We start from the raw sequence: 25,452 nt of genomic DNA on the forward strand, positions 1-25,452 counted from the left end.
TGCAATAGAATTTGTAGATTTTGTTTTTGAAATTGAGTAAATTACTTCTTCATGCAAAAAGAAGAATCTTGCAGGTGCATTAGATGCATTGTAAATAATTTACAGGTTTTCTTGAACACTGGGTCGAACTCAAGCTACCCCCGTTGGTCTAGGTTATGGATGGGCATCGGGAATTAATAAAGAGGAGATGGTTGAACTGGAATTTGGAAATACTGAACTGTTTGGTTACCTATCTAGTCCGTTCTTTGTTTGTAATTAGGGGCTGGTTCAAAAACCAAAATCGAGGAGCATGTGGCATCTCTTTTCTTCTACTATTAGAGCACATGCTACATCCCCTTCAGGCTTCCACCCCAATCTGAGAGGCCTGGAATTTGAAGGCTGTGTGAAGGGGCTGTTCACACAGAGGCTTAGCCTGGGGGAGTGCAGTTTGGCCACCTGGAGGCCTGTGCACCATCCCCTTTGAACTGGTCACTTAGGAGGCCAGACTTGCCACCTGGTGGTGCTCCCTTAGTACCTTGTTCCTGTGAGGTGGGATTTCTATCTGAAGAGACATGGTGCCTTGAGGGAATGCTAGCCCGCCCCGAATAGTTTGCCTCTATGTGAGGAGGAGATGCAAAGAGAAGGCAACCCGCGGGGTACTCGGTACCCACGGAACCTCACCCGTACCCCAGAAGGCTTAATGTGCCTACCCGGTGCGTGAGTGTGTTCCTAAGGTGCCTACCATGGGTCCGTGCTTTGTCTCTCCTTGCACCTTCTCCCCATATAAAGGCAAACTATTGGGGGCGGGCTAACATACCCTCAAGGCACTATGTCACTTCGGATAGAAAGCCCACCTCACAGTTCCGGCATTTCAATGCTTGAGGATCCACTGCACTACCAGCCGCTACCTCTCAAGTCCCTCTCCATATCCATGCAAGAACCAGAGGCACGGGACGGGTATCGTGAGAGGCAAAGGTTATCATCGATCATCTAATTGTGGCCTGTTCAGGCAAGCAGAATCTAGATGGTAATTAGGATTAGTTTCCTGTTCACACAAACTCCAAATGTCTGCATTTACTGCCACTTTGAAGTACCGTTGAAGGCTGAAGCTAGCAGAAGAAAACAAACGAATGCTAGATTGCCATGCACTCATAAAGGAGCTCGTCTGCAGTTTTCAAAGTCTGGACAGCCTGGCCCCTGGGGGATGGCGCTGCCCACTTGGAACTCTGGATTCTGGGTTGTTGGTATATCCAGATACTTTCTGTGTGAAGAGGTGGCGCCCCTAAGGACTTGGTAAGCCACCTAGGAGCTCGCGAAAGCACCTGGCTGCCCCTAAGGCTGAAAAAAACTTGACGCTCGAGACAGAGGCATACAGTGATCAGTGACTAACTAGTGTTCTTAGTCTTATTAGATACAAGAGGGAGAGGGGCCTGTCTTCTCTCGTGTTGCCCTGCGCTTTCTCTTTCTATGCGCCGCACGAGGAGATGGGATGCCAGCCAGCTAGCTCTGTAAGCCTTGCTTTACCTCTGTCACTGCCTGCATAGCCGTTCCCCCTCGCCATCACAGTCTCGTGTTGCCCCCCGTGATTCGCTTCGTGCAAACGGAGCCTCGGGGCGCTGGAACGAGCCATCTTGGCCCTTCTTGGCTGTACAAGGCGGAACTATTTTTTTAACTCATGGGGTAAAGTTTCAACTCTAAAGGCGGTCCTCTCGACTGGCTCCGCTCAGTGTACTCCACGTTGCCCGTCCTCAGGCATTTCAAACTTATGCCTCGAGATTGAAAACATATCGATAGGAGGAGCGAAGACCTTTGATGCCACCCTCATGTGCTTTCTCTTTGTACCCAATCTTAAACAGAGAATTCTCGAATTTTCTCACGCCCTTAAGAAAAGGCTCTCTTCTTCATCTGGTTAGAGCTCATGTCAATGACACTAATCCCTTCTATGTCCATGACATGCATCATCTGTCTTGATTCTACGTCATGCATCAATAGTTCATCATATGCCATGTCGTGTTGGTCACTAATGTCATTTGACATACTCTAAAGTTTCCAATGTCTTTTGTCATAAATATATATGAGTGTACTAATGTTTCCTATTAAAAATAGTCCCTTGTAGACTCAAATGAGTGGAATACTTCAACAAAATAATGAGATAGATAAAACTATACTAGTGGAATGATAAAGCATTATTTGTTTTGTCATACTTTAATGTTTTAATATTTGTTTCTATAAATAGTTCCTTATAACATTTAACTAAATATAAAATTGAATGGAATAAGCAACAAAATACTAAGATAGATAAGGTAACCTAATGAACGAGAGATTATAACTTGTTAAAAATCAATTATTCCAAGTTATATAAAAATCAAATCTTCACCCTTGTTATTGTGATTGTGTAGGTATCAAGTATCTCTATTTTATAAGATTCCTTTTATGAGTTTGTGTTTGAGGAGTGTTAACGTCTTGCAAATTGGGTTTGGATATTGGATGGTGGTTGGGTGTTAGAGATGACTTAAATAACTTTGGCACCTAGCCATGTACGATACATGCAAGTACAAGCTAACATTCGCATATCAAACCACACTAAGGGTCGAGGAAGAGCTTCTCGGGACACTATCCTGTGATTGTTGGACCACACTAAGGGTAGAGAAGGAGCTTCTTGGGACACTATCCTGTGATTATTGCAAGGCTTGAACTATAAGAATATGGCATAACAGAAAGAGATAGCAAGACAAAGCGCAATAGACAATGCAATAGATACACAATGGAGAGAATTTAAAATTTTGATTATACCAAAGAGATACAAGTGATGGTGCTATCCACTCGTGCGTTGTCAAGTAGAGCTTAGATGGCGATCTAGACAGACTCTGGATGGAGTATGTACGAAGTGCAGAAGGGGGTGGATACTCACAAGCATTGGATGCCTTAGCTCATAGCAATCATGTCCATATATAGTACTGTAAGCGCTGTGGTAGACATGTATACAACGAGGGCGGTTACACTGCATAGACACGATCACCGCCCGCGTATCAAGAACACGGCCCACCGACCACCCCCCACACGCTGAAAGATCCTTGCTCTCTTTCTGGATCGAATTCAGGGGTGCTAGTAGCGGAAGTAGCACTTCTTGCACAGGGCGGAGTCTCCCAACACGCGGGGCCTCGCCCATGAATATTCGGACAAGAGACTAATCCCTTGATTCTTCAAAAATTGAACTCGGAGAAAACTTTCCTCGCTCAGCAGACATAGACGATTCCTCCAGAAAAATTTATTCTAACATAGTCAAGAGCCTTAATTTACCCTTTTTCATTCCGACCGAACCCGCAGGTCACATGACCAGATCCAAGGAGGAACTTGTACTTGGATCATAGAGACCAACGCTTTTTCCCTCATCAAGAGACATAGCCGTTGATTCTTTTCCATAGAACAATGATTATCCGTGATTTACTTCAACTATCGTAACTTAACAGAATTGAGTCTTATTTTAGGGATCCATCAGTCCAACCTAACCCCATCCAATCCCATGGGTTAGCCAATCGTAACTTAACAGAATTAAGTCTTATTTTAGGGATCCATCAGTCCAACCTAACCCCATCCAATCCTATGGGTTAGCCAATCGTACCCAACCACTGTATTGATAGGATCCATTTAGAAATTTGATTATGTTTTGTCCCGGGTACTAGCGAAAAGAATTCCCAGGTCCCTTAGCCGACGCTTCAAGCAAAATTCAAGGTAGTCACACCACTTATACACCCAATATGAAATTGTCCTTTTTCGCAGATTCGGTTGTCTTTCAAATGATCTTTTAATGGCCTTTTCAATAGTTCCTAGCTCATAGTACCTGGAAATATAATCACATAAAAAAAATCCAGACGGACTCTCCATTGAAGATCAGCTACATCAATCAACAAAATCCATATAAAAGGCTCATGAACTCATCCGTTAGACCAGCAAGGCCAATCAATGAGATCCATGCCCGTGTTCAGAAAATAACTCCAACTCATTGTTCCATTTTCTTCCTCGCGACGCACGCATGGGTATCTTCGACGACCCAGAACATAAGTTATATTCAATATTCTTCTTTTTGAATAAAAGATTCATGGAATTTACAAAATCAATTATACCCATATTTGCTGATTCATTTATCTAAATGAATCATTTCCATAATTCTCATGATTCCAAAAAATTTATGCATACCCTTCTTTATTTTTTTGATAATTAAATAATGCTCAAAACTCGTCTTTTTTCATAAAATTTATTTTGCATAAATTAATTCCCATAAAATGATAATACTCAAAATTCCACTTTTGGAAAACAAATAAAACTACTCATATTTTGAAATATGCCGAAAATTCCTCTTTTAACGTTTAAATGTTTGAATCTAGAATATCATGGGAATTTCTCTTTTTGCATTATTTAAAAATTACACATAAAAATAAGATTTATCTCTTTTCTGAAAAATTTTACCGAAGCTTCACTGTAATTATTGAAAATGTTCAATTTTCTAATTTGAATTGAAAGCTTGTAATGAAAGTATGATAGAAACTTCTCTTTTAAACTAAAATTAGATTTATGCATACATAGCGTAATTATCACCATAATTATAAGCATAATTATGATTAATTCTCTAAATTAGCTAAAATAATCATTTTTCAGTTTTAAAAATTTTAGCATATCTCCTTTCACTTTAAGATGAATTTATATGATTTTCCATACCATAAACAAGATTTAAAGATTTAATCTTTCTTTTTTCTAGATTCAAAATCATGAAAATAACTAATCTCTTTCTCTAGCTTGTCAAGCTTAGAGTTTGGCTTAAGATAAAGAGATTATGAATAAGAATCATCCTTCTACCAAGGATCTAGCCATAAGAATGACTAATCTTTTCAAAAGAGATATTTTCTTAAAGAAAAATATTAAGATTAAACATAAAAATTAACATTAATCTAAATAGACATTATGAATCTTTCGAAAAGCTTGATTTGAAGAAAAACCATTGCTTCAAAAGCTTCTCAAGCTTGAGAGGGGTTGAGAAGAAGAAAAGCATTGAGAAAATTGAAAGAAAACCATTAAAATAGGTTTACCTTTGATTTGGGCTTGTTTCTTTGGTTAGAAGTGAAGCCCCTAAGAAATTCCTTGGCCACCGAGAGAGAGAGAGAGAGAGAGAGAGAGAGAGAGAGAGAGAGAGAGAGAGAGAAATCTCCAAGAGAGGTTCGAGGAGAGAGAAGCTCCAAAGCTCTCAAGAGAAGAGACAAATTAGAGAAATAGTAGAAATATGCTAGTTTAGAGATAATACTAGCATGGTGTTTCTCCCATATGAAAATACAAAGGAATGAGGGTCTATTTATAGGTGAGGGAGGCCACTAACCAAGCCCAATGGGTTCTAGAGCCTTCCAACTTCAGTTTGACCTAATTTTTACAAGATTTGGATCAGTTTAGCTTCCTTTTTGATCCAATTTGCACCAAGAGAGAGGCATTAGGAAAAAAGGGAGCTCATTTTGGGGCCTTCTACGGTTTGGAAAAATAAGCTCTCAACCAATCAACAGAGGGCCAACGTAACGTTGGAAATTCATAAAAATAAGAGAAAATAGATAAAAGAAACAATACTTTATGTAGGTACAAGCGTGCTACATTAATGTGGAGATTGGTTTTTTTTTCTCACAAGATCTTTGGACATGAAGATAGAATCTAGTCTGACATTTTCTCTGACAAGGGCCTTCCCGCTTCCACCTTCCTTTGAACTTTGAAATGTTGTGCTGCCTTTCCTTCGAAAGGTCTACCATTCTACACCACTGCCTCATTGTGCAGCAGCCTCTTCTTTTTCAAAACTGCTCCCTTGATCTTGTTTGGCTTAGAGTAAGATGTTTCTTGTCAACTGTCTGTCTGCCCACTTTCTCTTTCTTGAAACTTCACTTTGTTATCTTGTTTACATTACTTTGCTGTTGTTACAGATTCACAAGGTCTCCATGGTGAATAAAAACTATGGCCGTTCTTGTGGAAGACGCTCTGTGGATGATAATGCTATGAAGGCAGAATTATACCACACATCATTACCCCGTCGACCTGCTTCTTCTATTTCTTCGGTAGAGAATTCAAGTACAGTCAAAACGGAAGGAACTTGGGAAAGTTTTAGTGTTTTGAAAGGAGCATGGGTGCTCATGCAACCTAGCAAAAGAAAGAGACCCCAGACAAAAAACATTTTCTTGGCGTCATGGAAGGGAAGAGTACGAGATTTTAAAATCACCAGAGGGAAGATATCGGTGAAAGAAGTTTTGATTAAGCATGTGTACATGCATAAAGAACTTGTCTTGCGAGACTATCCAAATGATCTTCCGCAACACAGGCCTAATTGTATATTTTTCTATTGTGGTTTTGTTCTTTATGAGGTGTATGGATTTTTAAGATGAAGCTTTCTTTCTTTGCTTATTGACATTCTTGTGTTATTTTATTTTAGATTTATACCCTTCATCATATGAGACATGGCAAAACATCGATTGTATTCTGGGATTTATAGATGTTTTGCATGGATCGATAGGAGAACAACAATACCAAGGTCGATGTGCAACAGAGCTAGCTCAATCGAGTATATTTTTTACTGATCATTTTTATCAGTTGGCTGGACAATGCTAACACACATGGTGTGTTAAGAAAACAAGATCATCTGACTTATCCTAGTCTCATTAAGCACTGCTATTAGTTTACTTTACCCTATTGATTCATATTGCTTTTTTGCAGGTGCTCAAAAGAAGAGAGAGTTCAATAAAATGCAAAGACATTGAAAATTTGAAAATTGAGATAACACAGACTCCATAAACAAAGGTATTATATTCAATACAGTAAAATTTTATACAGAAGTGTTTAATTGTATATGTAGAACATATTCTTGACAACCATTTTCTATTTATCTACAGCCTGATCCAGAGGTTGCTCTACATGGTCCAAGCTCTCCGTATCATCTTTTTTTGGAGAATCTGTTTTCTGCTACTCCATCCTGTCCTGTACAATCTCTTGGTGCTGCTCCATTGTCTTCTCTACTACCCCTGGAGAATCTGTTTGCTGTGCTGCTCCATCTTCTCCTCAATAACATCAGCAGCAGGTCCTTGTTCCTGTGGCTTCTCCTCATCATCACTAGGTCCTTGTTCCTGTGGCACCACATCAGCATCATCTATGTCATCAAGGTGTATGACACCTTCTCGGACTTTAGAGCTCTCACCCAACTCGACAGTAATAGGTTTGGGAGAGGCATACTTCAAAAACTTTCAAATTGTATTAGCTCTGAAACTATATATATAGTTCAAGCTGAAGCTATCTTCTCTCATCTGCAATGGCATATGATGATTTAGAACACTTTGTACCAATATCAATTATTTTGAAGCTAAATGAAAATTATTTTTTCTTACAAGGTCTGGCTGTCCTATCTCAAAGTAGCTTGAAAGTATATATTTGGCACTGATCAGCACTCTCCAGCAGCCCCGTAGCTACTTGAATCATCTTGTTGTGGTGTCTATACAGTTGGAAAGATATGTTAGAAGCTGTTAACATCTGAACAAAACAAAATTATTCAATAGGTTCAAAGGCATAGCATGAAATAGACATCAGTAGGGGAAACGACTTTCTACCTCTAAATTTATTGACTCTATTGAATCCAAAAGATTGACATTAGGAGGACAGTGATCCAATGCATCTAGAAACCTTCTAATACAACTGCAATCCATATAATTCAGTTAGTGTGCATTAAAACAAAATAATAAAGTTTAAAGTTAAAAATAGCACACACACCACTTACAATTTCAGCTCTCTGTGTGTGTTTTTAAGAGAGTTGAATATAAAGCATTGCTTCTGCTGGATATCAATAGAAGCAAAGCTCCAGTGGTCACTGTGTAAGGAAAAAAGCATTAAGAAATCAAAGGCTACAAGAGTTCTCAATCTTAAAAAAGAATCCCAAAAGAAGCAGTCACCCACATACCTGTTATGGTATGGAAGTAGCAAAACATCGATAAATCAAAATTACAGTGTCTGAACCAATTAAAAATATCCATGGGAGTTTCCTTTGCATCTCTTAACTTGGAGGAAATGGTAGGATTAATAATATGAACTGTATGTTGTACACAGCGTGGTTAAGCCAGCTTCTCATCATGCTGCATTGGACCAAACAATAATTAGGGTAGGATGTAAAGGAGGTACAAGAAGAATTGTTTTGCAAACAAATGTAAAATAAAAGACACTTACTAGAGCATTGCAAGAATGATAGTATCTGAGCAATACTCATTCTTATGAGCCAATGCTGCCAAGCATGGTTTTGTCAAGTCAAAATTATTCACTGAAGTTTCATCCTCAGTATGGACAACTATGTTAGGGCCCCAGCTCCTGCAACCTTCTCTGTATCTGCAGCTCCCTCTAGTATACAGTCTCCACATCTATAACAGATTTGGATTCTTTTATTTGCTGCTTCAGTGACTCCTCATAAGTAGCTTTCCCTCTGGTGTTCTTTGAGTGGGTTACTTCAACAACCTTAACCTCATCTACCTTCAACTTTCTTGTAGGTGGAATTAATAATATGTCTCTCATCTTGATGTCCTGCCATACATTGCATCTTCAAAATATTTCTCCAAGTAATCCTCTGCCATTTCCTGTAAGGAAAGAATGGCAGTCCTGTTCCACCTGAAACCAAGGTGCCAACTATCACATATGTCTTTCACTAGTCTCTAAAAAGGTACCTTGGGGATTGCAAAGCCTATAGCTTTCTATTGCTTCCTAATCTCCTTTAGCACACCTGCACCATGTTTCAATCTCTTGGCCTTTTGCTGGAGCAGGCTCATTGGACTCCCCTTCCTGCCATGTGCAACTCTTCCCTTTGGAGGCACACTAAATTCCTTGATACCTGCCCCAGTTGCTGCTGCTACAAGCCCTGGCCCCTTGCCAGCACTCCTTGCAGTTGACTTGGTCCTAGCCATCACTTTGACAAGCTGCACACACAAAGCAATGGAAAGAGATTACAGCCATGGAGAACATGGAATGATACAAAAAGGCAATGACAGGGGGGTGGATGAAGCAACATTTATAAATTTGCAACAAAACGCGATTTCGACAGTTTGAAATTCCTAATAGCTCACTCTCGCGTTTTCCTGCAAATACTTGAAGTAACATGTTGGTACATTCCTACAGTGATTTCTCTGTCTTTACAACTAAATACAATACATTAGGAAAAAAGGAAGCTCATTTTGGGGCATTTTAGAAGAGAGAGAAAATAGGCTCTCAACCAATCAGGAGTGGGCCAACGTTACGTTGAAAATTCAACAAAAGAAGATGAAAATAAGAAAAATAAATAGTAATGTATGTTCATAGAAGCGTGTCACATTAATAAGGTGATCCAATTTGAATCTTTAAAAAATTTATTTTTTGTGCAGAATTTGGTGATTCTGACACTGCAAACGTGTCCGAAACGGCCCAAAACCCTAAGAACGGCACTTGAAACGCTGGAATCGGACATCCAGAGGCCCGAAAACGGCCAAAAAAGGCCCCAAACGTGAATTTGCAACAAAACGCGATTTCAGCTGTTTGAAATTCCTAAACCCTTCTCCTCGCGTTTTCCTGCAAATTTATGAGACAGCCTGCTGGAACATGCCTTCAGTCATTTCAACCAGCCCAATTCAAAAGTCTTTCTGCTTGTGGTATTTATTCTAATATCTAAGCTACATCACATCCCAAAAGTATGTGTTATACTATTAAACAAGAAGATAAGGATATAGAGAGTCTTACTGACCTGGAAGCTATCTGTGGGTGTGCTGTGCTGTTGATGAGTACCCTGTGCTGGGGATGAACTTGTACTGCTGGTCAGGATGCTGATGGTGCAGAGTGGGGAGGTAGGGAGGCAAGAGAGCTAAGAGGGGAGGGCCAAGACAGGAGAGATTAAACAAGAGGGAAAAGATTAGTGCAAAATACAAAAAAGGCAGCTACTAAATGATGGAGCCGTTTTTTCACACGTGTGGATGGGACCCAGATCTCTTGGAGTTTGAAACTTGGCACTGTGAATGGGACACTTTTTACCTTGGAACTTGTGCCAATCAGATTTCATAATCAGTTCCATAACCACTCTTCCCTCCCCGTCTTTCATCCTTGCCAGCACCCTCCCATCATCCTTTTCCTTCCCTCTCTGATCCCTTCCTACCCAACACACTCCATTGCAGAAGATTCACAAGTGCAACTCCCCAACAGCATGGAAAAGGAAAAGAAAGGTCAGAGTTCTATATCCTTTTCAATGTTTTTTGATATATATTTCTTCCATCCATAGAATTGTTGATGTCCAGATATCTGGGCAATTCCCATCCACCACATCCCATATCCCAAATTTCCACATCCTAGTTTTATATTTGCAACAAAACGCGATTTCGGCTGTTTGAAATTCCTAAAGCTTTCTCCTCGCGTTTTCCTGCAAATTCATGAGGCAGCCTGCTGGAACATGCCTTCAGTCATTTCAACCAGTCCAATACAAAAGTCTTCCTGCTTGTGGTATTTATCCTAATATCTAAGCTACATCACATCCCAAAAGTATGTGTGTTATACTATTAAACAAGAAGATAAGGATATAGAGAGTCTTACTGACCTGGAAGCTATCTATTTGATTGGAGATGGATATCAATAGAATCTAGAAGTTTGCAACAAAATGCGAGGAGAGTGCTTAAAATTTTCCAAATAGCCCTATATCGCGTTTTCCTGCAAATTCCTATATTTCTTTTGGTTTTCATTTCTTCCTCATTGTTTTGCTTTCTTTGGCCCCTGGGGAATTCTTCCTAGTATCATCTACTGTCCAGGAATCTTTGAGGTGATCCTAGCATTTGATTGGAGATGGATAGCAATAGAAATGGAAAATTTGCACAACAAAATGCGAGGAGAGTACTTGACATTTTCCAAATGGCCCTACATCGCGTTTTCTTGCAAATTCCTGTGTCCCTTTTGGTTTTCACTTCTTCCTCATTGTTTTGCTTTCTTTGGCCCTGGGGATTTCTTCCTTGATGATGAGAAAAGTTTTTGCTTTTTGGAACAGTTGATTCTCAGGCCCCTCCTTTCAAGAGAAAGTTGGACTTTTCTGCTGCTATACTTACACCACAGCAATCACCAGAGGTGAGTCATGTGTGCTCATGAAGGGAGTTGTTTGGTGATATCCTATACATTCCCTGATTACATATGTCAGCATATAGAATTCATGATATATAAATTTTGGTTCAGGCAAAAGGAAGAGACTGGAGCAGAAAGCTGAGTCTTCCCTCTCAAAACAAAAGGAATCAGAAGAGCACAAATCTCCAGATTTGCTCCTATTTGACTTTCTTCACAAATGCAAGGCTCAGAGGAACTTCCACATATACCACAATATTTTCAAACAGGGAGTTCACTATGAGCTCTGTATTGGAGCATCACAGAGATTTTCTTTCAGATCATTGGGATACCTTCAAACAACTGACAGAGGCAGGAAGAATTGTGGAAGGTAAAAAGGTTTTTGTGCATATAAATCATATTGTCTCCATTGACAGGCTGAGGTACCATGTGAATAGCAGATTTGACAGCCTGCCTGAGAAATATAAATTCAACTGTAGCTTGCACACCAGAAAGTGTAGAGTGCTTGAGGAAACCATGGCATTCCTTATGTACATTGTCTTTAGTCAGTACTCTCTAGAAGAGCAAGGGCAGGAGGCTGAAGAACAAGACACATTTTAAGCAGAGGAAAAAGAGGATGTTCCTGTGGCAACAGAAATGGCAGAGCAAGAATTAGATATCACTCTCCAGGAAAAAGAGTCCAATCAAGATCAAAAAGAGAGTTCCGATTGGTAGGCCCTGGGAGTAATAGAATTTAGTCAAATATAGCACAAACATTATGTTGAAGTTGAACTAATTTGTACAAAGTCTTTGATCCTCTACCTTTCCCTTTTGCATTTGTCCCATCACCGTACGACACTTCAATACTCTTCCCACACTCAGTAGCTTCTAAAAGCGTTTGACACTCAGTACACACTCATCAGTACACACTTAGTAGCTTCTAAAAGCGTTTGACACTCAGTACACACTCAGTACCTTATTGGTAAGGATCAATAGTGTGTCTAGCATAATTAAGTAGTATTGATTGAATTTTTTGTGTGTAGCTCATGGATGTATTGATGCTTGTTTAATATAGATCACATGTTTCACAAAAGAAATACTTTTGATGGAGTCTCAAAACATATAGGCATAACACCAAGAGTCACTTGTTCCATAAAATAAAAATCTATTGATTGAGTTTGAAAACATGTGGACATAACACCAATAAGTTACAAACTGCTATTCATGTTTACTTGTCCATTTATGGTTTCTAAATATCTTCAAATCCCTCCATTGTCTATGTCTCTCTGCTGCCATTGAATTGTCCAAAGTTTGTCTTCGTCTTTGCTTTTGGGCTAGAATAAAAGCAAGCTTGACTTTGGAGCTAGCAACTTTTCTTTTAGCATGCAGCCTCTGTAGTATGCCTCGGTAAAACCATTGGAAGACTTCCTTCAGACTATTTGCCTTTTGACTCCCTCTGTAGTGTTGTGTGTGTCTGAAAAATGTATTACGTGCCATGTAGTGAGACTTCTCCATGCCTTGGGTAGACCAAATTGCTGGGCATCCATACTTTTTGACAAAATAGGGAAGGTGATTGTAGATGATATGCTGTTTTCACAGAGACATAAGAATGCATAGTAAGTTATAAAAAAAAGAGGATCACACTTAAGTAAAAGAAGAAGACAGAACTTTACCATGTAGTGAGTTATATTGCAGGCTGTCCATGCGTCTTTCATTGACTTCCCAAAATGTTTAATTGCCTTTTCAAAGTTCTTGTAATCACTTTTTGTCCATGTTACATTGTCACAGAACATGAAGAGTTGATCAAGAGACCTCCACACCTCTGCCTTCACATTTCGTGCTTCTCCATCTGCCTCATGATCTTTCACGGCATTATGGACTTGCTTCCACAATCCATAATTAATCCTTGAAACTGTTCTACCTTGCCTTACTTGCTTACTACTGTGTTTGGGTCGAGACAAGAATCTTCTTGCCTTAACACCACCAATAGAGGGCTTGATTGGTATCTCCTTGCCATTGGTAGACTTTTTAAAATCCTTTGTGATATGAACATCACCTCCATGCAGACCTATATCAGATAACACTTTTTCCAATGCTTGAAGAGCATCCTTTCTATTTTTTTTGGGACGAAGTTTCCAAGCAAATCCAATATACAAAAATACCAATTTCTCAATAATTCGACATAGACCATGCAATGAGCATATGTGAACATTACATAGTGGAATGTCAAGAATGGCCTTAAAATCAGGGTCAACTTTATCTCTATTAGGTGCTCTCTTCCACCATTTGGAATCCATTACTTGAGCTGATTCTTTGCAGTAAAGACAAGGAGACTTTGAGTTGCCTCCTTTACTAACGTTATACATGCACTTAAGTGTTTTAATATCCCCCGCCATGTGCCACTCTACTTGAAAATCACCTTTTCCTGCAACATGGAGATTCTCTCCTCGCACTTGTCTTTTATTTATTCTTGGTATTTTCGTGTGGTGAAACACCCAATCTAGTGTTTCATGGTCTTCTATCTTTACCTGTGATTATAGAAAACAAAAGTCTTACTATAAAAGATTTGAAAACAATGACTAAAATCAAGTACGAAACAAAAAAATGATCATACCTGGAACGAGCCTAACCACCATATGTGTTTCTCTGACTGCACACTAAAATACTTCGAACTCGCTTCAGTCAATGATGTATCAAGTGCTCCATTCATCAATGTAATAGTAATCCTTTCCATTTTCTTTTCCTTTACAACCTCACACTCATCCAGTTTGATAACAAATTTCAAAATACCTTTGCACTCCTCAAATGTTATTCCATAAAACTCGACCATTCTTCTTTGAAGTTATTGTAGATCTACAAATATATTATTCCAAGGGTCATACACAGTGGTTCCTTTACCACCATGAAATATTTCTTCAATATGCTTGTCAATCTCATAGTCTTTTTGTAACATGAATCGTGGAAGTGTGGCAGTATCCATGTAAATATTTTGAAAAAGTGCAATCATCAAGTTCAGTGATGGATTCTTTATGAGAGGCCTGCACACGTCGTCAAAAGAGATGCGGAATCTTCGGGAAACAAAAAAAAACTAAGGAGATATTTAATGCAAAATCGTGTTAGTTAGACAAAAGATTATCTTATTCCTTTCTGAACTGACAGTTCTGTAGTCCTTACTGACAGTTCTGAGCCACGTTTTCGTATTTTACTATTTTTGAGGTCTTTTAGGAGAGAAATAAATCAAAAAATAGTGAATTTCTTACAGGGCCCCAAAATGAGCTCCCTTTTTCCCTAATGAGAGATAAAATATCTTGATTTTTTTGAATTGAAAAAGGCAATCAATAATGATGAAGAAGGCACCTAGCTCAAGTGACTTTCCCTCCTTATTACCAAGGTGTCAAAAATGCATCATTTCACCAAAATATCTCATTTTTGTTTTACTAATATACCTTAGTTTTTAACTAATAAATCTTGTACTCAGTCAACTCTTTATCCTATGTGAGCATTTAATCATTTTTGGGCTATTTTCTTTTATTCATTGTATTTATCTCATCCCAACACTAGCATTAATCCTATTAGCCCATTAGAACCTTATTGGTCCATAATACTTTTTTTTTGAAAATGTGGACTCTTAGGCTGAGGTCCCTTATACACATTTTAAATTAATTCCTAATGCACATTGGAAAGTTTATTTTGAACTTCTGTTTCAGGGAAATCCATTTTAGACATTAGGAGAACTTTTGTATTCAAAGATATCTCAATTTTAAATTATCTCTCTCTAAATATTTTCTCTCTCTAGGCCAAAAAAGGATAAAACAAGATCTTTTTCCATTTCTCAAGGGGAATGATTACAAGAGACATATGGAGTCTAGAAACTTGGTCCCTGACTTTCTTGCCCCGAAAACCTTCATCCAAAAGGAGTTAGGCAATCCAATACTATGATGTCCGTATTCAGACAGTTATAGCATTTAACTTCTTTGTTTAAGGGTGGAACTTCTGAAGTTGAATTCCAGGGGATTGTATTCCAGAAAAAAGACCTTCCTATATTCTGAGTTTGACCTTGCTATCTCTTAGGCGGTGGAAAGTTAGAATCACCTTCCCGAGCTAGAAATCTTTTGAAAGATGATGGTGCTGGCTTCGATGTGGGACCTTGACAACAAAGGCCTTGGCGAAATCCTTTGCCAACCGTATGGCTTCAGCCATAGAAACTGGCTTGGCATTCTTCACCAGGGTATTCAAGGGTTCGTTCATTCCCCGTATGTTCTTCATCTAGCGGTGGCGAGGAGAGCGATCGCCTGGTGATATTCTTCAATAGTTCTACTCCCTTGGGTTAACTCTAATAATTCATTCATCTTGGTTTCTAAAAAGTCGAGAGGACATAATCTCTTCCTTAGGTAAATCTTGAGATCATTCCATGTCTGGGTGTTCCGATCTAGATGGTTTGTCTCGCAGTGGTTTCTCCATGCCACTCTGGCTGTTTCTACTATCTTCAGCCTTGCAAGAGCCATTTTACTCTTCCCGTTGTATCCGGTGATATCGAAGTATTATTCCATTGCTTCGATTCACTTCTCCACAGCCTCACCCAAGTTTTCCCCTTCACCCTTGAAAGGTCTAGGCTGAGCTCTATGAAGAGCTTTACGAACATCTGGGTCGAGCTCTTCCTCATCGAGTTGGGGGTTAACATTCCTACCACGATGACCTCGATCCATGATCCTATCAATACAAAAATTCTTGTTAAGTCTCTTTTTCCAAATTAACCAAGACGCTTAGGTGAAAAGACCTCTTTATTTATGATTTGAATCCAACTTTAGATCCAACTGATTCTGGGGTTTCTTAAAGTTTGGTCAACCCTCACAAAATCCTGGGATAAAGATCCCTTCTACAAGAAGAACATAACTCATTATCAGAGAATAGTTCATTCATAAGTCAAACATCAACAATCTGTCAGCACGATCCACTAATCTCATAATAGTGATCTGCTCTGAAAGTCTTAATCGTCTTCCAGTTATTAACATCATCACTAGGATTCTCTCCATTCATCCTCATTGTGGCTTTATTCAACTTATCTTCTTCCAACTAGAATTCAGAAATCCTCATCTTTTAATCAGAATCCAAATCAATTGATCAATTCTCAACCAGAATTCTAAAATCATATCAACCAGCATTCGAATTCATCATCTGGATAGCATTTTTACTTATAACTTCAAGGTCTTAGATCTACTCGTATATATTGCGAGCAAAGAGCTACAATTATACCCACGCTATATACAAGTAATCACGGTCCTTGGAACTATAAGGTAAATACCATCATATGTAGGCCTCAACCAAGTCAGGGATTCCACACAATTACGGTACTTCCATCTGAAGACCCAATTCCCAATTTATGAATCTTCATTCTGAATATCAATTTATATGAATTTTAGCACACAATTACAATCTTTTACTGGTGACTCATAAATTTGTTACATTTCTTGTTTCTTGGTTGATCAACTTTAGCCAATTTGCCATGATACCATCTGAAAGATCCCTGCCCCCTTTGTGCGAATTCAAGGGTGCTAGTAGCGAAAGTAGCACTTCTTATGCATAGGGCAGAGTCTCCCACACAAGGCCTCGCCCACGAATATTCGGACAAAAGACTAATCCCTTGGTTCTTCAAAAACCGAACCTGGAAAAAACTTCGCTCACCCAGCAGACACGTGATTCCTCTAGGAAAATTTATTCTAACGTAGTCAAGAGCCTTATTTTACCCTTTTTCATTTCGACCAAACCTGCAGGTCACATGACCAGATCCAGGAAGGAACTTGCACTTGGATCATAAGACCAATGCTTTTTTCCTCATCAAGAGGAGGCACAGCCAATGATTCTTTTCCATAGAATAAGGATTATCTGTGATTTACTTCAACTATCGTAACATAACAGAATTGAGTCTTATTTTGGGGATCCATCAGTCCAGCATAACCCCATCCAATCCCATGGGTTAGCCAATCGCCCAACCACTGTATTGATAGGATCCATTTAGAAATTTGATTATGTTTTGTCCCGAGTACCAGGGAAAAGAGTTCCTAGGCCCCCTAACCGGCGCTTTAAGTAAAATTCAAGGTAGTCACACCACTTACACACCCCACATGAAATTACCTTTTTTCACAGATTCGGCTGTCTTTAAAACGGTCTTTTAATGAAACCATAGTATCACTGACCATAATCCCAAAATATCTAGCTTGAAGTCCAGTTTCCAAGCATTCCTTCATTGGTGTACCTATGGCATCATTGGCAACCAAAACGCTCACCACCTGCTCACTGAGGGGCCTTTTCAATAGTTCCTAGCTCATAGTGCCCGGAAATATAATCACATAAGAAAAATTCATATGGGCTCTCCGTTGAAGATCCGCTAGATCAATCAACAAGATCCATATAAAAGGGTCATGAACTCATCCGTTAAAGACCAGCAAGGCTAATCAACCAGATCCATTCCCGTGTTCAAAAAATAACTCCAACTCATTTTTCCATTTTCTTTCTCGACGCACCGTATGGTCAGCACCCTCTAGCACTTCACTCATTCCTTCGCAGGTCACCTAGCACTTCACTCATAGGCCGCTTCCTTGATCCCTCATCCACCGTACCAGAAGCTCCCTATTTTAATAGAATCGAGGAGGCTGGTCAAGACCTCAGCCGACCTTGCCATGCGAGACTTCCTTCATTGACTCTCTGTCAGCTGTTGGAACTTTTTTACTTAGGTCCTTATGACCATAATCGACAAGATAGTCAAAATGCTTCCGCGAAATTCTAGACATAAAACAATCTTTAAAAAACAGGTTTTAAAATACAGTTCTCTTCCCACATTTTTCTATATCAATCCATATCACATCACATCATTTCCACATCAACTCATATCCAATTACATCATCCCACATCAACTTACATCCAATCGCATCATTTTCACATCCAATCACATCATCTCACACATCAATTCACATCCACTCACATCCAATTACATCATCCCACATCAACTCACATCCAATCGCATCATTCCCACATCCAATCACATCATCTCACACATCCAATCACATCCACTCACATCATCACACATCGATTCACATCCACTCACATCATCACACATCTCACATCATCAATTCACATCCACTCACATCATCACACATCGATTCGTATCCAATCACATCGATTCGTATCCAATCACATCATCTCACATTAATTCACATCCAAAAATCAATTCACATTTAATTGCATCATCTCACATCAATTCATATCCAATCACATCATCTCACATCAATTCATATCCACTCACATCATCTCATATCAATTCACATCCAATCACATCATCTCACATGTATTCACATCATTTCACATCCATTCACACCATTTCACATCCATTCACATCTATTCACATCCATTCACATCCACTCACATCCATTCAGATCCACTCACATCTATTCACATCCATTCACATCTATTCACATCCTTTCATATCCGCTCACATTCATTCACATCCTTTCATATCCACTCACATTCATTCATATCCACTCACATCCATTCACATCTTTTCACGTCTATTTACGTCCATTATTCAACTGAGGTTGAAAGTACAGTTACTCTACTCTCAATACTGATAGAATGTTTTTTAAGTTTCTGTCAATTGCTTGACTTAGTTAAAGGTAACTTTTTCTCGATTCCATTAAATCTAAGTATCAGAGTGTTGTTGAAGGTTTAAAAAGGAAAAATAAATTTTTATCACAATTTTATAGTAAAAACTTAGGAAGAGCATTTACGAATAGTGTTTTCATTCATTAAGCTTCATTAATGAAGACTAAATCTAAATTTTCATTTACTTATTGGATCCTTGATCCTCCCAGGATTCAAGATTCCCTTTTCTGATTAAGAATTATCCAAGTTTTCTTGATGGATATTTTTACATTCTTTCTCAAATTTCTCAAAATAAGATATATTCAATATTCTTCTTTTTGAATAAAAGATTCATGGAATTTACAAAATCAATTATACCCATATTTGCTAATTCATTTATCTAAATGAATCATTTCCATAATTCTCATGATTTCAAAAAATTTATGCATACCCTTCTTTATTTTTCTGACAATTGAATAATGCTCAAAACTCCTCTTTTTGCACAAATTTTATTTCGCATAAATAAATTTCCATAAAATGATAATACTCAAAATTTCACTAAAAAATAAATAAAAATACTCTTATTTTGAAATATACTAAAAATTTCTCTTTTAACATTTAAATGTTTGAATCTAGAATATCATGGAAATTCCTCTTTTTGCATTATTGAAAATTTATACATAGAAATAAGATCTATCTTTTTTCTAAAATTTTTTGCCAGAGCTTTGTTGTAATTACTAGAAATGTTCAATTTTCTAATTTGAATTGAAAACTTGTGATGAAAATATGATAGAAACTTCTCTTTTAAACTAAAATTAGATTTATGCATACATAGCATAATTATCACCATAATTATGATTAATTCTCTAGATTAGCTAAAATAATCATTTTTCATTTTTGAAAATTTTAGTATAAGCTCCTTTAAATTTAAGATGAATTTATATGATTTTCCATACCATAAACAAGATTAAAAGATTTAATCTTTCTTTTTCCTAGATTAAAAATCATGAAAATAACTAATCTCTTTCTCTGGCTTGTCAAGCTTAGAGTTTGGCTTAAGATAAAGAGATTATGAATAAGAATCATCCTTATTCAAAGGATCTAGCCATAAGAATGACTAATCTTTTCAAAAGAGAGTTTTTCTTATAGAAAAACATTAAGATTAAACATAAAAATTAACATTAATCTAAATAGACATTATGAATCTTTGGGAAACCTTGATTTGAAGAAAAACCATTGCTTTAAAAGCTTTGCAAACTTGAGAGGGGTTGAGAAGAAGAAAATCATTGAGAAAATTGAAAGAAAACCATTAAAATAGGTTTACCTTTGATTTGGGCTTGTTTCTTTGGCTATAAGTGAAGCCCCCAAGCAATTCCTTGGCCACCAAGAGAGATAGAGAAGTCTCCAAGAGAGGTTGGAGGAGAAAGAAGCTCCAAAGCTCTCAAGAGAAGAGCCAAATTAGAGAAATAGTAGAAATAGGCCAATTTAGAGATAATACTAGCATGGTATTGCTCCCATATGAAAATACAAAGGAATGAGGGTCTATTTATAGGTGAGGGAGGCCACTAACCAAGCCCAACTGGGTTCTAGAGCCTTCCACCTTCAGTTTGACCCAATTTTGTCAAGATTTGGATCAGTTTATATTCCTTTTTGATCCAGTTTGCACCGAGAGAGAGAGAGAGAGAGAGATGAAATATCTTGATTTTTTTGAATTAAAAAAGCCAATCAATAATGATGAAGAAGGCGCCTAGCTCAAGTGACTTTCCTTCCTTATTACCAAGGTGTCAAAAATGCATCATTTCACCTAAATATCTCATTTTTTTACTAATATACCTTAGTTTTTAACTAATAAATCTTGTACTCAGTCAACTCTTTATCCTATGTGAGCATTTAATCATTTTTGGGCTATTTTCTTTTATTCATTGTATTTATCTCATCCCAACACTTGGATTAATCCTATTGGCCATTAGAACCTTATTGGTCCATAATCTTTTTTTTTTGAAAATATGGACTCTTAGGCCAAGGTCCCTTATACACATTTTTAATTAATTCCTAATGCACATTGCAAAGTTTATTTTGAACTTCTGCTTCAAGGGAATCCATTTTAGACATTAGGAGAACTATTTTATTCAAAGATATCTCAATTTTAAATTATCTCTCTCTAAACATTTTCTCTCTCTAGGCCAAAACAGGGTAAAATAAAATCTTTTTTCATTTCTCAAGGGGGATGATTACAAGAGACAGATGGAGTCTAGAATCTTGGTCCCTGACTTTCTTGCCCCGAAAACCTTGATCCAAAAGGAGTTGGGCAATCCAATACTATGATGTCCGTTTTCAGACAGTTACAGCATTTAACTTTTTTGTTTAAGGGTGGAACTTCTGAAGTTGAATTCTAGGGGATTGTGTTCCAGAAAAAAGACCTTTCTTTTATTCTGGAACTTTCCATATTTTGAGGTTGACCTTGCTATGTCTTAGGCGGTGGAAAGTTAGAATCACCTTTCGGAGCTAGAAATCTTTTGAAAGATGATGGTGCTGGCTTCGGGGCGGGACTTTGACAGCAAAGGCCTTGACGAAATCCTTTGCCAACCGTATGGCTTCAGCCATAGAAACTGGCTTTGCATTCTTCACCAGGGTATTCAAGGGTTTGTTCATTCCCTGAATGAACCTAGCCATCAGCTGTTCTTCATCTAGCGGTGGCGACGATTGAGGAGGAGAGCGAACGCCTGGTGATATTCTTCAATATTTCTACTCCCTTGGGTTAACTCTAAGAATTCTTTCATCTTGGTTTCTAAAAAGTCGAGAGGACATAATCTCTTCCTTAGGTAAATCTTGAGATCATTCCATGTCTGGGTGTTCCAATCTAGATGGTTTGTCTCGCAGTGGTTTCTCCATGCCACTTTGGCTGTTTCTACTATCTTCAGCGTTGCAAGAGCCATTTTACTCTTCCCGTTGTATCCGGTGATATCGAAGTATTATTCCATTGCTTCGATCCACTTCTCCACAGCCTCACCCAAGTTTTTCCCTTCACCCTTGAGAAAGGTCTAGGCTGAGCTCTATGAAGAGCTTTATGAACATCTGGGTCGAGCTCTTCCTCATCGAGTTGGGGGGTTAACATTCCTACCACGATGACCTGGATCCATGATCCTATCAATACAAAAATTCTTGTTAAGTCCCTTTGTCCAAATTAACCAAGACGCTTAGGCAAAAAGACCTCTTTATTTATAATTTGAATCCAACTTTAGATCCAACTGATTCTGGGGTTTCTTAAAGTTTGGTCAACCCTCACAGAATCCTGGGATAAAGATCCCTTCTATAAGAAGAACATACAAAACTCATTATTTATCAGTTGAAAGTCTTAATCGTCTTCCAGTTACTAACATCATCACTAGGATTCTCTCCATTCATCCTCATTGTGGCTTTATTCAACTTATCTTCTTCCAACCAAAATTCAGAAATCCTCATCTTTTAATCAGAATCCAAATCAATTGATCAATTCAACCAGATTTCTAAAATCATATCAACCAGCATTCGAATTCATCATCTGGATAGCATTTTTACTTATAACTTCAAGGTCTTAGATTTACTCGTATTTATTGCAAGTAAAGAGCTGCAATTATACCCACTGTATATACAGGTAATCACGGTCCTTGGAACTATAAGGTAAATACCATCATATCTAGGCCTCAACCAAGTCAGGGATTCCACACAATTGCGGTACTTCTATCTGAAGACCCAATTCCCAATTTATGAATCTTCATTCTGAATATCAATTTGTATAAATTTTATCACACAATTATTTTTTTTTAACTAATAACTCATAATTTTTTTATATTTCTTGTTTCTTGGTTGATCAACTTTAGCCAATTCGCCATGATACCAGCTGAAAGATCCCTGCCCCCTTTGTGCATCGACGAATTCAGGGAGCAGCGAAAGTAGCACTTCTTGTGCGCAGGGCAGAGTCTCCCACGCAGGGCCTCGCCCACGAATATTCGGACAAAAGACTAATCCCTCGGTTCTTCAAAAACTGAACCTGGAAAAAACTGCCCTCACCCAGCAGACAGGCGATTCCTCCAAGAAAATTTATTCTAATGTAGTCAAGAGGCTTAATTTACCCTTTTTCATTTTTCGACTGAACCTACAGGTCACATGACCAGATCCAGGGAGGAGCTTGCACTTGGATCATAAGACCAATGCTTTTTTCCTCATCAAGAGGAGGCACAGCCGTTGATTCTTTTCCATAGAAGAAGGATTATCTGTGATTTACTTCAACTATCATAACTTAACAGAATTGAGTCTTATTTTGGGGATCCATCAGTCCAGCATAACCCCATCCAATCCCATGGGTTAGCCAATCGCCCACCTCTGTATTGATAGGATCCATTTAGAAATTTGATTGTGTTTTGTCCCGAGTACCAGGGAAAAGGGTTCCTAGGCCCCCTAACCGGCGCTTCAAGCAAAATTTAAGGTAGTCACACCACTTACACACCCCACATGAAATTGCCTTTTTTCACAGATTCAGCTGTCTTTAAAACAGTCTTTTAATGAAACCATAGTATCACTGACCATAATCCCAAAATATCTAGCTTGAAGTCCAGTTTCCAATCATTCCTTCATTGGTGTACCTATGGCATCATTGGCAACCAAAACGCTCACCACCTGCTCACTCAGGGGCCTTTTCAATAGTTCCTAGCTCATAGTGCTCGAAAATATATTCACATAAGAAAAATTCATTTGGGTGCTCCGTTGAAGATCAGCTAGATCAATCAACAAGATCCATATAAAAGGATCATGAACTCATCCGTTAAAGACCAGCAAGGCTAATCAACCACATCCATGCCCGTGTTCAAAAAACAACTCCAACTCATTGTTCTATTTTCTTCCTCGAGACGCACGCGTGGGTATCTTTGGTGGCGACCCAGAGCCCGAGCACTGTATGGTCAGCACCCTCTAGGCTCCTTTGCAGGTCACCTAGCGCTTCAGTCATAGGCCGCTTCCTTGGTCCCTCATCCACCGTACCAGAATCTCCCTATTTTAATAGAATCGAGGAGGCTGGTCAAGACCTCAGCCGACCTTGCCACACGCGAGACGTCCTTCATTGACTCTCTGTTTTTCACTTAGATCCTCATGACCATAATCGACAAGATAGTCAAAATGCTTCCCCAGAATTCTGGACATAAAACAATCTTTAAAAAACAGGTTTTAAAATACAGTTCTAAACAGAATTCACAGCTTTCCTCATCATTCCACATCCTTTCATATTATTCCTCATCATATCTCATCATTTCACTTCCTTTCACATTATTCCTCATCTTTTCACATTTTTCTATATCAATCCATATCACATCACATCATTTCCACATCAACTCACATCCAATTACATCATCCCACATCAACTTACATCCAATCGCATCATTTCCACATCCAATCACATCATCTCACACATCAATTCACATCCACTCACATCCAATTACATCATCCCACATCAACTCACATCCAATCGCATCATTTCCACATCCAATCACATCATTTCCACATCTAATCACATCATCTCACACATCAATTCACATCCACTCACATTATCACACCTCGATTTGTATCCAATCACATCATCTCACATTAATTCACATCCAAAAATCAATTCACATTTAATTACATCATCTCAAATCAATTCATATCCAATCACATCATCTCACATCAATTCATATCCACTCACATCATCTCATATCAATTCACATCCAATCACATCATCTCACATCTATTCACATCATTTCACATCCATTCACACCATTTCACATCCATTCACATCTATTCACATCTATTCACATCCACTCACATCCATTCACATCCACTCACATCCATTCACATCCATTCACATCTATTCACATCCTTTCATATCCACTCACATTCATTCACATCCATTCACATTCATTCACATCCATTCACATTCATTCACATCCATTCACATCCTTTCATATCCACTCACATTCATTCACATCTATTCACATCCTTTCATATCCACTCACATTCATTCATTCATTCACATCCATTTACATCTTTTCACGTCCATTTACGTCCATTATTCAACTGAGGTTGAAAGTACAATTACTCTATTCTCAATACTGATAGAACGTTTTTTAAGTTTCTGTCAATTGCTTGACTTAGTTAAAGGTAACTTTTTCTCGATTCTATTAAATCTAAGTATCAGAGTGTTGTTGAAGGTTTAAAAAGGGAAAATAAATTTTTATCAAAATTTTATAGTAAAAACTTAGGAAGAGCATTTACGAATAGTGTTTTCATTCCTTAAGCTTCATTAATGAAGACTAAATCTAAATTTTCATTTACTTATTGGATCCTTGATCCTAGGATTCCAAATTCCCTTTTCTGATTAAGAATTATCCAAGTTTTCTTGATGGATATTTTTACATTCTTTCTTAAATTTCTCAAAATAAGATATATTCAATATTCTTCTTTTGAATAAAAGATTCGTGGAATTTACAAAATCGATTATACCCATATTTGCTAATTCATTTATCTAAATGATTCATTTATCTAAATGATTCATTTATCTAAATGATTCATTTATCTAAATGAATCATTTTCATAATTCCCATGATTCCAGAAAATTTATGCATACCCTTCTTTATTTTTCTGACATTTGAATAATGCTCAAAACTCCTCTTTTTGCACAAATTTTATTTCGCATAAATAAATTCCCATAAAATGATAATACTCAAAATTTTACTTTTG

The 25,452-nt window shown here is 38.0% G+C and overlaps 1 long non-coding RNA gene across 1 annotated transcript; it reads left to right on the top strand.

Annotated features, from left to right (window-relative positions):
- Positions 1 to 5,891: 5,891 nt before the first annotated feature.
- LOC147626748 (uncharacterized) lies at positions 5,892 to 7,197 on the top strand. Its single transcript, XR_015268697.1, has 3 exons — positions 5,892 to 6,562; positions 6,715 to 6,798; positions 6,891 to 7,197. It is a non-coding gene; the product is annotated as an uncharacterized LOC147626748 (long non-coding RNA).
- Positions 7,198 to 25,452: the final 18,255 nt, after the last annotated feature.

This window comes from Cibotium barometz, chromosome 22, assembly GCF_041138505.1.
Source record: "Cibotium barometz isolate CiBa-2024 chromosome 22, ASM4113850v1, whole genome shotgun sequence".
NCBI classification, from domain to species: domain Eukaryota; kingdom Viridiplantae; phylum Streptophyta; class Polypodiopsida; order Cyatheales; family Cibotiaceae; genus Cibotium; species Cibotium barometz.